Source organism: Oenanthe melanoleuca, chromosome 1 (genome assembly GCF_029582105.1).
Source record: "Oenanthe melanoleuca isolate GR-GAL-2019-014 chromosome 1, OMel1.0, whole genome shotgun sequence".
NCBI classification, from domain to species: domain Eukaryota; kingdom Metazoa; phylum Chordata; class Aves; order Passeriformes; family Muscicapidae; genus Oenanthe; species Oenanthe melanoleuca.
The window spans coordinates 21,847,122-21,861,698 of record NC_079333.1 but is presented as its reverse complement, the minus strand read 5'-3'; the positions used below and the strand labels follow the sequence as shown (position 1 = coordinate 21,861,698).

The 14,577-nt window shown below is 36.2% G+C and overlaps 1 protein-coding gene across 20 annotated transcripts in view; it reads left to right on the top strand.

Moving 5' to 3' along the window:
- ZBTB20 (zinc finger and BTB domain containing 20) overlaps positions 1–14,577 on the top strand; it is a 477,873-nt gene that overhangs the window by 91,198 nt on the left and 372,098 nt on the right. Inside the window, exon 1 of one of the 20 annotated variants that reach the window (XM_056496864.1) lies at positions 14,286–14,359. The exons of the other annotated variants lie outside the window; for them this stretch is intronic. The gene's annotated coding sequence lies outside the window, so the exon portion shown is untranslated. Of the gene's footprint in view, positions 1–14,285; positions 14,360–14,577 lie in introns of those variants that run through there. 20 annotated transcript variants of the gene reach the window in all.

Sequence of the window (14,577 nt, the reverse complement as noted above, 5' to 3'; positions counted from 1 at the left end):
CTAAACCCTCCAGCTGGTGGATATTAACTTCAAGATTTTAACTTTAAATGTTACTGTGTCCTGCAAAGTTCAGGAGATCCATCTTTCACTGGGTAGTATGGGGAAATAATTTCTTTCTTCTCTCCTTCCCTCCCTCTTTCCTTCCTTCCTTCTCTTTATTTCTCTTATTTTCTCTTTCTGTATTTCTTTCTCCCTCCCTTTCTGTGTTAGTATCTCCCTCTTTCTCTGCTTGTCCCCTCTTTGAGTAGATGGACATCTGTTTTCCTGTTGGACCTGAATTAGACATTTCATTTGGGGACACTGTGCTGCTGAACACCTTCCATGTGCTTTTGTTGTTCTTTTAGGAAGCCTTCCAGTCAAAGTTAAGTTATACAGTAGTTTGATGAGCAGAGTAGCATTCTTGCATAATTTCCTGCATAACTGTTCTCAGCAGTGTGGGTCATTAAAAGACCAACCCCTATTCCTCCTGTACCACAAATGAGATGGCAGACAACAAAATGAGAGGCAGCAAGTCAGCAGCAGTGGGAGCTGGACCACTTCTGTGACAGCAGCACGTTGTAGTGCCAAGAAGATAAGATAGACCATTTTGACTCTGAAAAACAGCTTTGAGGCCATTTTAGTCATTCCCTTTGGTTCTTTGGAATCAAACTTGTATCATTCTTGCTGATATTAATAGGACTTGGGGGATTATACAAGTCTCTATGCCTTCCAAAGGCATATCTTTAGAATGGCAGAGAGAATTCATGAAAGTAGGCAGAGGCTCTTCTGAGAGAAAAGCAGATGAAAACTTGTATTTTTTCTGTCAAGAAATCAATATTGAGAAAAGAGAAAAAGAAGCAAGAAATGTTGCTCTTTATGTAGCATTTTAATTACATAAGTTTTTATAAATCTGAATAGTGGTCATTTGCTGTGGACCTTTGATCTTAAACTTTTTCCTTCCTCTGAATGAAAATACCTTTACAGTAATACATTTTATAGGCACATTTAAATATTTGGGGTTTTCTTTTATGAGATGTGACTGCCCTAAGATCTCGGTATCTCTGTCTAAGCCTTCTCTTGTAAGTCACATTTGAACAGCTTGATTGCTATGTGGCTAAAACACAATGTCCCAATCACACCTGCCTGACTGGGCTATAAACATGAGATGTACTGTTTCCATATAAACTTCAAGCTTCCTTGAGATTCCAGAGGCCACCAGACTGAATCACTCTCAGGTTATCTCCTCCACCAAGACTGGAGACTCTTACCATTACTTCACAGGTCATCAAAAGAAAATATCTTTTTCTTTGCCAATGCATTATACTGCAACAGAGATTCATTCATTTAGGGCTAACTGAACCTCTCTATGTCTTGGGGAAAATATTTTTACCTAAGCAAACTCTTTATGTTTGAGGAACAGCTTTTCTTTGGTTATTTTGAAATCAGTTTAAAAACCTTCATCTTCCCACTATTCTTCATTATGATTGGTGACTGAGCAGAGAGATGTGTGGAGGCAACATTGCAATGTGAAAAACCTAGTTATTACCCACACTGATCGAAATGAGCAAGCCCACTATCTTCTCAGGCTCTTTAGAAAAGTGTGGAACTTTTTTCCCAAGCAGTGGTCTGGGGAGGAGACCTGTACAGACTTCTGTAAAATGCCCACATCCATCTATCTCTCTGGGAGATCTCCTTCCTGTAGTTTGGAGAGCTGCCTGTGGATTTTTGAGACAGTTGCTCATGTGTGTACACTGAACATTCATGGCCTGCAGGTGATCCTGTCATCTCTAAATCTAGGACTGTGCTGTAGTAAAATAGATTAATGTTCATTACCCAAACTTTGTTTATGTCACTACTGAAAGGCAGCAGCAGGTGGGAAGTAACCTGAACATGCCCTCTCCTGGTGTTGACCTGTTGTATTAAGTGCTGTTTTCGTTCTCCAGCTAGAGTTTCCATAATCTAGCCTTGAAATTTTGAGATCTTTAAATTTTCCACATCTTCAGAGTCATTCTGTAATGTTTTAAGTCACTAAATTAAGCTAAATGCTGGACTTTGGATTCAAGAAGTGACATGACCTCTTCTGTTTCATCATGGATACAAAATCTCGAAAATTTTCCGAAGAATATGTGTGCCTGTAAATAATCTCAATCTCATAATGAAATCCATGTTTATCTGAATATTGTTGTCTTCAGTGGCAAAAGGAAGAATATATTGTCACTTTGAAAACAGGTATCCTTTCTTCTTAAGTAGATATTAGCAGTTTTACATAGTAGTTAAACTTGTATTTACATTTTCAAATACATTTTTGGAACGTGTTGTTTAGAGGGAAAACATATGTTAAAACATCACACTTCTCTTTAGAAACCTTTTCCTTAACATCTGGTAGTATGGGTGTTAGGGTTAGTTTGGCATATTGTAGGAAAAATACATATAAGCCTTGAGCTTGAATTTTGAAACCTGTACAGTCAAAGCTATGTACAGTTGATCTAGATATAGCTTGCAGAATTACAGAGTTTAGCCTTTAAATAAAATCCTACTTTACTTTACTTCTGTTTTGACAGTCAAGTAATTGTAAAATGGATGCTTTTTAAAAACAAAAAGCATTATTTAGCAAAAGTTTTTTCCTGCTTTTTTGATCAATTTTTTAACCAGAAATATTTTTCCTTGAAGTCTTGCCAGTGGCAAAAATAAGGAGTGAATGTGTGGACATTTGCAGAGTGCTCACTAGGTCCAAAAAAAAAAAGAAAATTAAAAAAAAAAAAAAAAAAGGAAAAAAGAAAACCCCTAAGGTATGTATGGGGAAATGTCACGTTTCCCTGGTATGAATGAAATGCAGAACTTGCTCCTTACTGCTTTGAAAAAAATCAAATGAAGTAACCTCTCCATTTACAGAACAATTTCTCTCTATGTTCCACTTCCATTTCTTATTGGAAATCAAACAGCTTTGTTTTTCAGCACTTCTGCAAACTTGGTCCCTTATGCACACATACAAAACCCCCTAAATCTGTGCATCCTAGGGAATCAAAGATTTTGGAAGGTACATTTTTCATAGGTAGTTATAAATATGTATTAAAAAATTCCCGTTGCATGAATTTCTTAAGGGGATAATATATGAAATCACAAAGGAAAAATGTTATGGCAAAAAGTACTGAAGTAAACTCAAATTTAGATCTTCACATTAGGAAGACTCTGACTGAAGTAGCAACATTGCACAGATGCTAAAAACAGAGCAGTTGAAGTAGAACTGGGTTTCAGTCTGAGGCTTTGCTTTTGACCTCTCCCTGGTATGGAGTTCTAAGACAACACTGGTGTCATCTTCAGCTGTCTCTAGAATCTCTTCAGTTGTGGAAGATACCTGCTCGTGAAATATGATGAGATGTCTTAATTTGTACAACTTCAGGGTATTAATTCTTAACACAGCCTTTAATGAGGTAAAAGATCACAGTAACTCCTACTGGAAACAGTCAAGTGGATGATCCCTGAAAACCAGGAACAAATATTTTATTTTATTTTATTTTATTTTATTTTATTTTATTTTATTTTATTTTATTTTATTTTATTTTATTTTATTTTATTTTATTTTATTTTATTTTATTTCATTTCATTTTATTTCATTTCATTTTACTTTTATTTTATTTCATTTTACTTTATTTTATTTTACTTTATTTTACTTTATTTTACTTTATTTTATTTTATTTTACTTTATTTTATTTTATTTTATTTTATTTTATTTTATTTTATTTTATTTTATTTTATTTTATTTTATTTTATTTTATTTTATTTTATTTTATTTTATTTTATTTTTTAAGGGGAGGGCCTTGAGGAATGTCTGTGGGCTTTTTACGTATTTCAGCTTCTTTTCTCCATTGCATTGCATCCACTAAATATGAGACAGTAGAACTCTGTCCTTACACAAAGCTGTTATTGTTTTAAGCCATTCTGCTCCCTCTGAACATGTATTGTAACAGGTGCCTCACTTTCTTGGCTCTCCTGGAGAAGTTTTACAGATTAAAGCACCACAAGTACCCTGCACAGTGGCACTATTAGCAGTATGGAATGAGGTTGGGAGAAAAACTCATACAGAAGCTACACACCTTGGTGCAGTTAGTAAACAGAGATAATTCCCCTCATTAAGCATAATTAAACCTAATATTGACTGTAAACTGTTACTTACCTTAAACTTCTCTGCAGACATTGAGAGGAAAGGGACTAACTTAGCTGATAGGTACACTAATTACTACTTTCTTCACATTAAAGTTACCATCAGCAAGGCCTATATTCATAAATAAAACATAGTAAGGGATGAGAGGCTGAGAAATATGTAAATTCATTTGCAGAAAAAAAAGACCAAATTAAAAAAAGAAAGTTGAGTGATGCTACTGGAAGCAAAATGGCACTCCAGCTAATTACCATGAAAAGTATGATAAATCATGGACGTGTATCCTTGACTTCTGACTGATAGAGCCTGCAGAGTGCAATCTCTCATGCATAGCTGCCTCTGACTGATTTAAACCCCTACCACTCTCGGGTTTGATGGGAAAGCACAAAAGTGTGTTATTTTATTTCCTTGGGTATTGCTGCTACCTCTTTCTCCTAGAAATGACTTGCAATTATTGTAAAAATACAGTCTGATTTCTTGTCTGCAGAAGAATTTTTGTTTGATGCAATTGACAAACAAAGGCTCCAAAGATGGTCTACTTACAGTTTAATAGCTGCATTTTCAAATGCAATTGATCTGGTATATTGAGACAACTATAGAAATATAATAAAATGTCAAAAGAAGGGTTGCTTTTGCTTTTTTATACTTATTATTACAGGAGAGATCTTGAGTCCCACAGACAAGATTAAAAGTCAGAATCAGTTTAATTTATGAATTTCTGTTTGGTTTCTGTAGAATTTTAAGTGAGTCACATTGTTGCTCTGTGCTTCAGCTTTTTGACCTGTTTCCTCCCAAATTTCATAGTTTTCTGTTCTTAACAATTGCTGCAAGGGACTGCACATACTTAGTATTATTCAGATGAGAGGCTTGCAGGATGAGGCCATACTGTGTGTTACCATGTCAGTGCTGTTACTGCTTAATCCTATAAATACTTGAAATTTGAATACATAATGATGATGTAATTGTTGTTTGTGGGGTATTTTCTGTTTTCCTTGTGTATCTGTCTGGAGTACTTTTCTGGTTGAGCCACATCAGAATAAAAGTCCCTTTTGTTGGGCTAGCTCACACCAGGATAACCCAAGGAGAGATTTATCCTGAGTTTCCTGAGCAGAGCATTACCCAAGCCGCAGGCATAGGAGAAGCTTGAGTACACTAGTATTTAAAGTGCAAGGTGGAAATTTACCATCACAGTGGTGTTCTTATTATGTGGATATTTTAACACAAAATTATTACTGGCTTCTACTGAGTATTAGCCTTTAACTTTTTATGAAAAGAAATTTAGTCTTTGTAATGCTCACCTTTTGCTGAAAGAAGGGGAAGGAAAATGAAGTTGTAAGGTGGACATCTGCAGATAGGTTCTAGCCAGTAAGTACCTTGTTTGTTTGTTAATTTGTTTAATTTATCTTTTAGGTTTCTCTTTTTTCCTAGAATATTTGCCTCTGTGATATTGATATGATGTATAGGTAGGAATGTGTAGTTCCCAGGTATGGGTATTATGCTTCAAGAAACAATCCTTAGTAATTAACAGTGTTTTCCTGCTCTGGTAACCCTTACTCTTTGCAGCTTTTTGTGTAGCCAGCTGCAGTGTTTATAGATGTTATCTTCATATGCTTTTTGCAGTTTCATTGAGTTTTGACAGCATAGAATTTGAAGAAATATTTCAAAGTTGTTTCAGAGCTGCAAATTGCTTTGAAAATTTACGTGGCTAAATTCTGCAGTGACATACACACCATAACAGGTGGTTAGGAAAGCAAAGAGATGTCCTCTGAACAGCAGTTCCAAAATTATTGCTAGCTAGCAAAATCACAGCTTAAAGGAAGAGCAATTTACTGGAGTAAACACAGATTTAAAGGCTAGTTTGTTTCAGCATTAAAAGAATATTTGCATGACTCCTCTTGTTTAGGACTCCACAATTGCAGCAAGGAGTTTTCACCTGGGATTCATTTTGAGAAGCTATTTGTTGTGTCTGTTTCTTCAGAGAGATTTAGAACAACTCTGCTATGGGCTTGTTTCTTTTTTTTTTCCTGGTTCTCTTCCTTTTCAAAGGGAAGAAAAAAGGGTCAATGTATAGAGAACAGAGAAATAGACTTGAGACATGGATGCTATGAGGCTGCATATCCTACAAGTTTCTGTATATGATCAAGGTGCCTCTCAAGACTTCTCCAGACTTAACCAGCTAAGTGTCATTAATAAGAGTCTTAATCATATTGTGTCTGTAACAGGGCATTCCATTGTGTCTGTAACAAATGCATTCCAGCATTTGGCCTGTTCATAACATCTGCATGGTTCTTCTGATTAGAAATTGAAACTGGGGATATCAGGTTTATAGGGAAACATTGCAAACAAGTATTTTTAATAAATAATAAATATTGAGAAAATTCCATGATAGAATAAATGAGAATATAAACTTCAACCATGTTTTTTGGGATGCAATGAATTATTGTACTTTGCATGTTAGCATTCTAAAACTAAACTATGTTAATTCCATTTTTCTTCCCAGACAGCTGGTGTCCACCAGACACTTTAAGTCCATTGGACACAATAATAATCTATCTCTTTGATATCTTGTAAAACTCATTCCCTCCAATTCTTCAAAGAGCTCTTAAACTTCTAGCAGAGCAATTATCTAAGTAATAATGAACTTGAAACCCAGTCAACTCTGCAAAGCATAGGCCAAATCCTGTGAATTCATACTGAGGCAAAATTTACACTGAAGTCAAAATTAGAAGTTTTGTCACTTTCAGCATTTCTGTCAGGCAGAAATTCCTACTTGTTTTCTTCCCCTGTGGTAAGGATGACTGAACACACTTATGGATTGTTATAAAATTTAGACACAGAAAATATTTTTTTTAATTAAGGCATATATTTTTAAAAGCATTCTTTTGTTAAGTGTGTATCTCATTTAACTAATAATATTTCTTAAATAATAGTTAAATGAAGTATTTGAAGATGATAATTTTCATTCTCATCAGTATCAGGACAGCAGGATCCCATGACTGACTTAAGACAAAATTACTGAATATGGACATATTTCTGCCAAGTACAATATAGAAATAGGAGGCCAAGCTTTAAAATATGGATGATACTTTTAATATGAATTTAAGTCATATTCTTAACTGGTTTAAATTTATTTGAGTTAGGCAGAATGTGTCTGTTTTAAATACTCTTCCATTTTCCACTGAGTATGTAATAGGTTTCAGACCTTTATTTAGACACACTCAGGTCAAGAGACAAAGTCTGTGATTTCTCCATCTGAAGTTGTTCCCAGTGGAGTGCTCTCTAGAATGACAGTAGTAGAGCTTATGTCATTGTCCTCATATCAGAACTTAACAGCAGAAGTGTGTGGCTGTGAGGACACTTCACCAGCATCTTGGCATTTTCCTGGTAGATATCAGTAGTTTCAGTTACTTCTTTTGTCGTGTTAAATACTAGTGTGTTTTGAAACCTGCAGTTCCTTGCTTCTCCTGTTTCCTATTCATTTTCCTGTTTATTCTTATCCTTCCCCCTTAAATTGTGTTCTCTAATGTCTCTGCTGTTTCTGTTGTTCAATAGCTCTGCTCTTTTGTGGCTAAAGCCCTGAATTTCATTGTCCTTATGTAAGTAAAACACCTCTTGAAGTCAGTAATGAGTTTATCTTCCCATATTTTGGCCATTGCTTGTTGTTTGGTAATTACATTATATCCATAGCAAACTCTCTGTATTTTGGGACATAGGCTTCAGCCAGCCTAAGACTGTTGATTATACATTTACCTGTAGAATGAATCTGCTTACTTCCAATCCCCTATTTGGAGCCTGAGAGGACTGTGCATGCTGCTTTAACATGCAAATTCTAATAAGTAGGTGAGAATAAGTTTTTTTGTCTGATAGGTTAGTACCCATTTAAAGACAAAGATGGCAATCTGCTTGTTCAATGTTCAGTAAGATCTCAGTGCTGAGTGTCCAGGGGCTATGAAGTGCTTAAAACAACTTGGGAGCTGAGGAGATAATTATATATGAGAGGAAATACTGGGAAGGGCAAAGAATGCAAATGAAGGCAGGCTAAGATAGATTCAGTGCCACAGACTAGCTCCTCATTTACTCCTCCCTCAAATACACAGACAATAGCCCTCAATAACCTGTGTAAGTTAGTGAACATTTTGCTGCATCATTGCTTCTAATTCATATCCAAGTGTCTGAGCCCACCCTGGCTCTTTGGACTCCCAGCTTACACTTTGATTTGTGTTGGGTAGAAAGTAGGAAATGTTATTTCATTGGAGAAGAAGGATTTTATATGGGTGTTGCAATTTTCTGTTAAGATTATTTCCTTCTGGAGTGAAATGGAACATACAGGCCTTTACACAAAAGGTATAAACTATGAATGTCAGGTGATTGTAAGAGATAGTCCAAACTAAATGAAATTGTCCATAGTCCTATGCTTCATTTCTTCCTTTAGTGAAACATAAAATCTCCTGAACCACTTTCTCTCTTAGGAAAACTGGAGACTTTCTGTGTCTGCATCTCTGCATCTCATGATGTGCTGTTAGGTTGTAGCAGAATGCTTAGAGATGAAAGTGTTCTTACCCATCTTTCCCTTAGCATCTACTATTGGCAGTGGGTTTCTCAGTTAAGTGAATTTTTGTCTGCTCCAGTTGCCTGTTCTTCTGCATGTCAGATGCATTACATTTTTGATGCAGTGGATTATGGTTCTTTAAGGACATAGTGTAGCTACTACATGCCTGTGAGTTAACAAAATGTATGTATTTAATTCACATAGGAAAATGAAAAGTGGTTTTTCCTGTGTTTGGAATGACTAATAGCTTTACAGACATCAAACTGAGCATGGAATGACCAAGTGACCCTTCCACTCTGTATGTTGACTGGTGACTATAAATGAGAAGTCTTTCCACCCCTGCCATGAGGTTATGAGACATGACTGTGTAGCAATTAATGCCACTGTATCATTTTTTAACTGCTACAGAAATATAATATCAGATGCTCAGATGGCATCAATTGGCTTAGCTCCACTGAAGGCAGCAAAATGCGATGCCAACTTATACCAGCTGAGGATCTGGCCCACAGTTAAAAGGAAAAAAGGGACAGGCTGCCAATATGGCAGGGAACATATTGAGATTTATGGTAGTGACTTAATCAGTAAAAAGTTCTGCTTGAAGTGGTTGTCTCTTTGCACATTCACATTAGTCACTTGAGCTGGAGATATTTGAAGCTCTAGCACAGCCTCTGCGGGCACATTTGTGCTCTTGCACTCTGTTCCACACTCTATGCTCTTAAATATCTGAGAGCATCCCACATCAATCCTGTTCTTCTAGCTGGCAGTCTCTCTTTAGAGGTCTACACAGATTCTGGGTCATATATATTTTTCAATATAATTTTAATATGGATGACTGTGGTTCTTTCCCTTTTGCCTTTCTGGTGTTGCTTTCTTCATCACACCTAAAAATGGGAGGAATTTAATGTCTTTTGTAATTCTTATCTAGCTGTCCTGTTTGCATTCAAGTATTATGTTAATCTTGATAAGAATAAAAAAATCCAGTTTTGCCTTTGTATTCAACTATGTATGTCATTTTTTTACTTGGAGATAAGGTGACTGTACCTAATGTAATACCTGTAAATTTTTATCTGCTTTAAATATGATTCAATAACTTGAAGGTTAGAAATTCTCTGTGTCACAGAGTTAGTGAATGAAATACTTACTAAAGATTAAATGGCTGTAGAATCTCCCCAACTTTTTTTTTTCTCCCTCAGTAATACAGCTGTTGTACCATTTGTTTTATAATGAGTGCTGCCTCTAAACTTGCAAGCCATCCCCAGTTCTGATATCTTGTTTTTGATTGCTAACAGTGTTCAGAGAATATAATCTTAACAATGTCCAGAGAATATAATCTCTTGGGCCTAGCAGTTTCCATGCTTGGTCCCATCTGTAATGTACATTATTCGAGAAACTCTTGCAATACAAAGTTGAGAAAACACTTCTCTTCTGCACTGAAATACAAAAACAAACTGATTGATGACTTGGAGTTGGACCTACAATATTATGTCCAGCCACTTTGGATCACACCCTACAAATACACATTTAAGCAGGATAAACTTTCAGAAGTAGAGGTGTTTGAATACCTAAATCCTGCAAAGTTTGTTGAGTTTTAAACATGTAATGAATTTTCTATTCTGTGCCCTAAAAGTACAGAAAAACAGACTAATCATTAAAACCTCTCCAGATACAAAGCTCAGTTTCTAAGACATTTCAAAGGATGCTTTGAATGACACTCAGTCTTTTACCACAATATATTTTCCTGCACTTCAAAGTGAGAGTGAGTCTTCTGTGGCATCTGTATCATGTAGGCACTAAAAAGAGTGCTGGGGAGGCAGGACACAGTGTTAACCTCTTTTTCTTTTAGTTTGCTGATTGTTGTGGGTTTCAAAGAATCCACTGCTACCTTAGCTAGAGGACTGTTGCCTGTTTTAGGAAAAAAATACAGTCCAGCTCTTACTGAGGTCCTAGAAAATATTTGTGTTTCAACCAACAGTTGGAAGTTTAAACTTATAGCATGTAGTATCTTCAAATCCCATATGCTGATAATTGTATACAGTACTTATAAACTCTTGAGAATATTGTAAAGTGCTTATAGGAGAGGTATGAGTTGTATTAAAATATTGAAACAAATGTTTAGAGCAATATTTATTTTTATATTCTCTGTGGGATTTTTTAGAAATTGCATGTGCTTTACAAGTTCCCAAATTATATGCATTTTAAAAAGAATCTTAGAGTGGTTTTACAAAGTATCATTGTCCCCATTTGATAGATGGTGAAACTGAAACATGGAACAGTTAAGTAATTTTCTCAAGGTTGTAGGATAATTCACGGCTAAAATAGGGGTGGGTTCTTTCTTGGCATTGAGTGTTTCATGCACTATTCTGCTTCTTCTCTGTGTTAAGGAATGCTACAGTACCTTTATGATACATTTTAAAAAGAAGTGCAACTCGTGGTCTCATGCTTACAAGTCTCTTTGGAAACCTTTTCTTTAGCTGAACATCTTCATCTTCTATTCTGACCTCTCATCAAAATCAAATTTTCATACACACAAACCCCACAATAGAGTGGAAGACTGAATGCCATCTTTGACTTGCCTGGGATTAAAGTTAAAACCAGAGGGCAGAATCTAGCTAAGAAATATTGAGTTTAAATTCTTATAAATGTACTTTAATGCTTCAAGAATTATTTCCTGTATATTGGACCAGAACAGAAGGTTAGTAGGAGATAGATGTCCCCAGTTATAAATAATTGTGACAACAACTAACAGTACAGTGCACTTGAAAGAACAGTTAAGTCTTGCTGCAAAATGCATCCTAACTACAAAAATAACAGCCTGCATGGTGCTATGGATGGAGGGCAGCTTGTACTGCTATTCAGAGTAATTATATTAGCTTGTGTCTGCTTAGAATAACCCAGAGTTTTGTAAATATCTCCTAGAAAGTAATTCAGTGTTTCTTATTCTGGTATTATGTAGGAGTGCCAGAAGACATAGTTTGTAAGAAATTTGAAGTCAGGTTATAGTACTTCTGGGGCAGAATGCGTAATTGATATTCTTTTAAAATTACAAAAGCTTTTACCTTACAAGCAGTGTTGATGCTACACTTTGTGGTCTGGCTGGCACCAGTGAAGACTGTGGTTAATCCAGTTTCTTATTTTACAGAAGTCACTGTAGGAAAGGATACATGTGCTTCCAGACTTCTCAAAGCTTTGCTGAGGTGTATACACTTGATGGAATTTGAAGGAAAGTTTCGCTTTACAGAAAGCATAACTTCATCCTACAGTTGTTTCCAAAGTAGTGAATCCTGGCGTGTTCCATAATGTCAAAGATCCTTACTTAGAGTTTAAAGAGAGTTTATTGGACCACTGAAGTCATTAAACTCTACTGCATACTTCTGTAGGGTGCTTTCTGTTCTTGGACAAGCTAAGAAAAGTCTTCACCTTCTACTAAGCCATTAGAAACAAATCAGAGCTGCATTTACATTTGAGTCCTTCCTAAATGCTTTCCTCATTCTCGTGCCAATGCTAGCCTTAGAGAAGACATTCTCCAGTAAATGGAAGGACACAGATTCCCCTGCCACTGGAGGCTGTGTTATTAGATATGGTGACCACTAGCAGTATGTACACATATTCCTAGGGTTACCTGTCACTTTTGGCCTTCCCAGCTGATTAGATCTGGATGTGGAACAATGGAAGAAATAGGTGGTATCTTTGAAGATTTTTCTGTTTTAGATGGGATAAGTTCCTGTTGCAATCACCTCTATATCAGAGGGTCATGTTTGCCAGGTATTGAGATGCATTGAATTTGTTATAATTCTTGTATTCCAATAGGAACTTAGGAACTCTTACTTCCATGGAAGTGGAGGTGCATAAAGGGAAATCTAAAGCTTGTCAGTATCTGTCAGCTGCAGATCTGGAAAACGTAAGAAATGCATCATCTCAGGCACAGAGAGGGAAGGATATACCCTATACTTACCATGGAGAAACATGAAGGAACTTGTGTTGCTGTCTAAATATTTTGGAGCTAATCCAAATAAATCAGATTAATAAAGCTGAAGTGGTAGCCAATGAAATGCTTTCTTGGACCTTCATTACTGTCTGAAGTCTATGCAGAAAAAATATGTAAAAAGCTTTACTAATACTGACTTCTTTTTTCCTGAGGTAATTGGTCTATCAACTCAAGAAGAAAGCTTTAGAAAAACTGAGAAATGAGCCTGTGTTGAAAATTTCTATAGCATTTATAGACTTTTACTCTCCAGCCTCTTGCCTTTACTAGTATTATTTATTGTTTATAACATGTAACAGTGTAAGCTAAGATAGCACAAAAAGTTAGACAGAGGCAGCGCTTCTGTCTCCTGGTTGTACAGATGTCATTGGACCACCAAATAACAAAAGTGTCATGATGGCCAATTCCAATTCAGGTTTAGATGAATACATCAAACCATGTAATGCTGGATAAGACACCTCTAGAATTTACAATATTCAACTAGTGCCTAGCCCATGGCAATACTATCTACAATAATTATATGCTACTGCCAGCTATCTCAAGGATCAATTTAGGAAGAGAGCAGTTGCTTTGCCCAGGGAAATTTAGATTAGATGTAAAATTGGATTTTTCATAAGGCCTTGTTTTTACCTAGCTACGAATGTTTCCTTAGCACAAGTGAAAACTTTACACATTTTAGCTCAAACTGTACTCTACTAAGCCTCCCACATTTATACCCATCTTCTTGGCAGTCATCCCAAAATATGTTTGGGTTGAAGCATTACACATTACATTTGGTGAAGCTTTAGCATTCCCTGTTGCTCACATCAATCCTTATTTCTGTTTGCTCTTGTAATTTACAGTTAATGAAAATTCTAAGTTTACCTTTGTTTTTGTTGGCGTCTGTACAAGAGAACCCTTTAGCCTTTTCAGCCTCTCATCCAAGTGAAAAGCTGAATCCAAAAGGGAAGGTAAAACCTATCTGAGTGCTTTCAGTTTAGACAGAAGCCCTTAGCATGCATGTCAGCATTGCAACATTGCATTTCTGAAGGAACAGCAGAAGAGCCTTGCTCAAGACTTGACCTGTGCCTGGGCTTGTAAGTAGCAGGTAGAGCAGCTGACCACCATGAGAATGCCAGATCTCAGTGGCCATCTGGTTAATGGTCTTAACCAGTTCCTGCTCCCTTCCAATTCAGGCAAAATTCTGCCTGAAATTAACAGGAATTTGTGTGATTACCAGTGTGGGAACGTGGCTAATAACAAACTCATACTGATGACCTTAACACAGCGTAGGCAATATTGACAAAACAAACCATTCTGGAGTTGGTGCCGTCTCTTCTAACGAGCCTGTTAAAAGTTGACTCACAGATTTTCAGTTCAGGAGATACAATTTGTGTTTACCTATGGTACCACCTATGCACTGAGCTGTGTATGTAGAAGGTTATAATGTTAAGCAATGAGCTGTAAACAGATGGTACATGCAGAATTTCTGTACATACACACAATTTGATAATGTACTTGATTCGTATTGTGCTTTTTAAGACGCTTGAAAGACAGTTTTGTGCATTAAAAATTCCTATGTAGCTATCAAATTATTATAAAAGTAAGCTTTAAAATACACCCTTTTCATTTATTTTAGGTGCTCATTACGCATTCTGAATCACTGCTTGTTCAGAAACGTTACCTCTTAAATTAACAAAATATTTTGCAGGTGAGAAACGCTGACAAATTTTTTTTAAAATGTGCAATCAGAGTTATAATACGGTTGCATATTGCTGGGAAATCCAGGTTTCATGAAGACAAGCCTGACCAAGCCTTCCTGGTTTTGCTTATGGTGCTACGTACAACCTGTTTTTCACAGGTCATCAAAGTGTTGCATTATCAATAGGAACTCTGATCACATTTTGGAAGTTCATTTCCTGCTTTCTG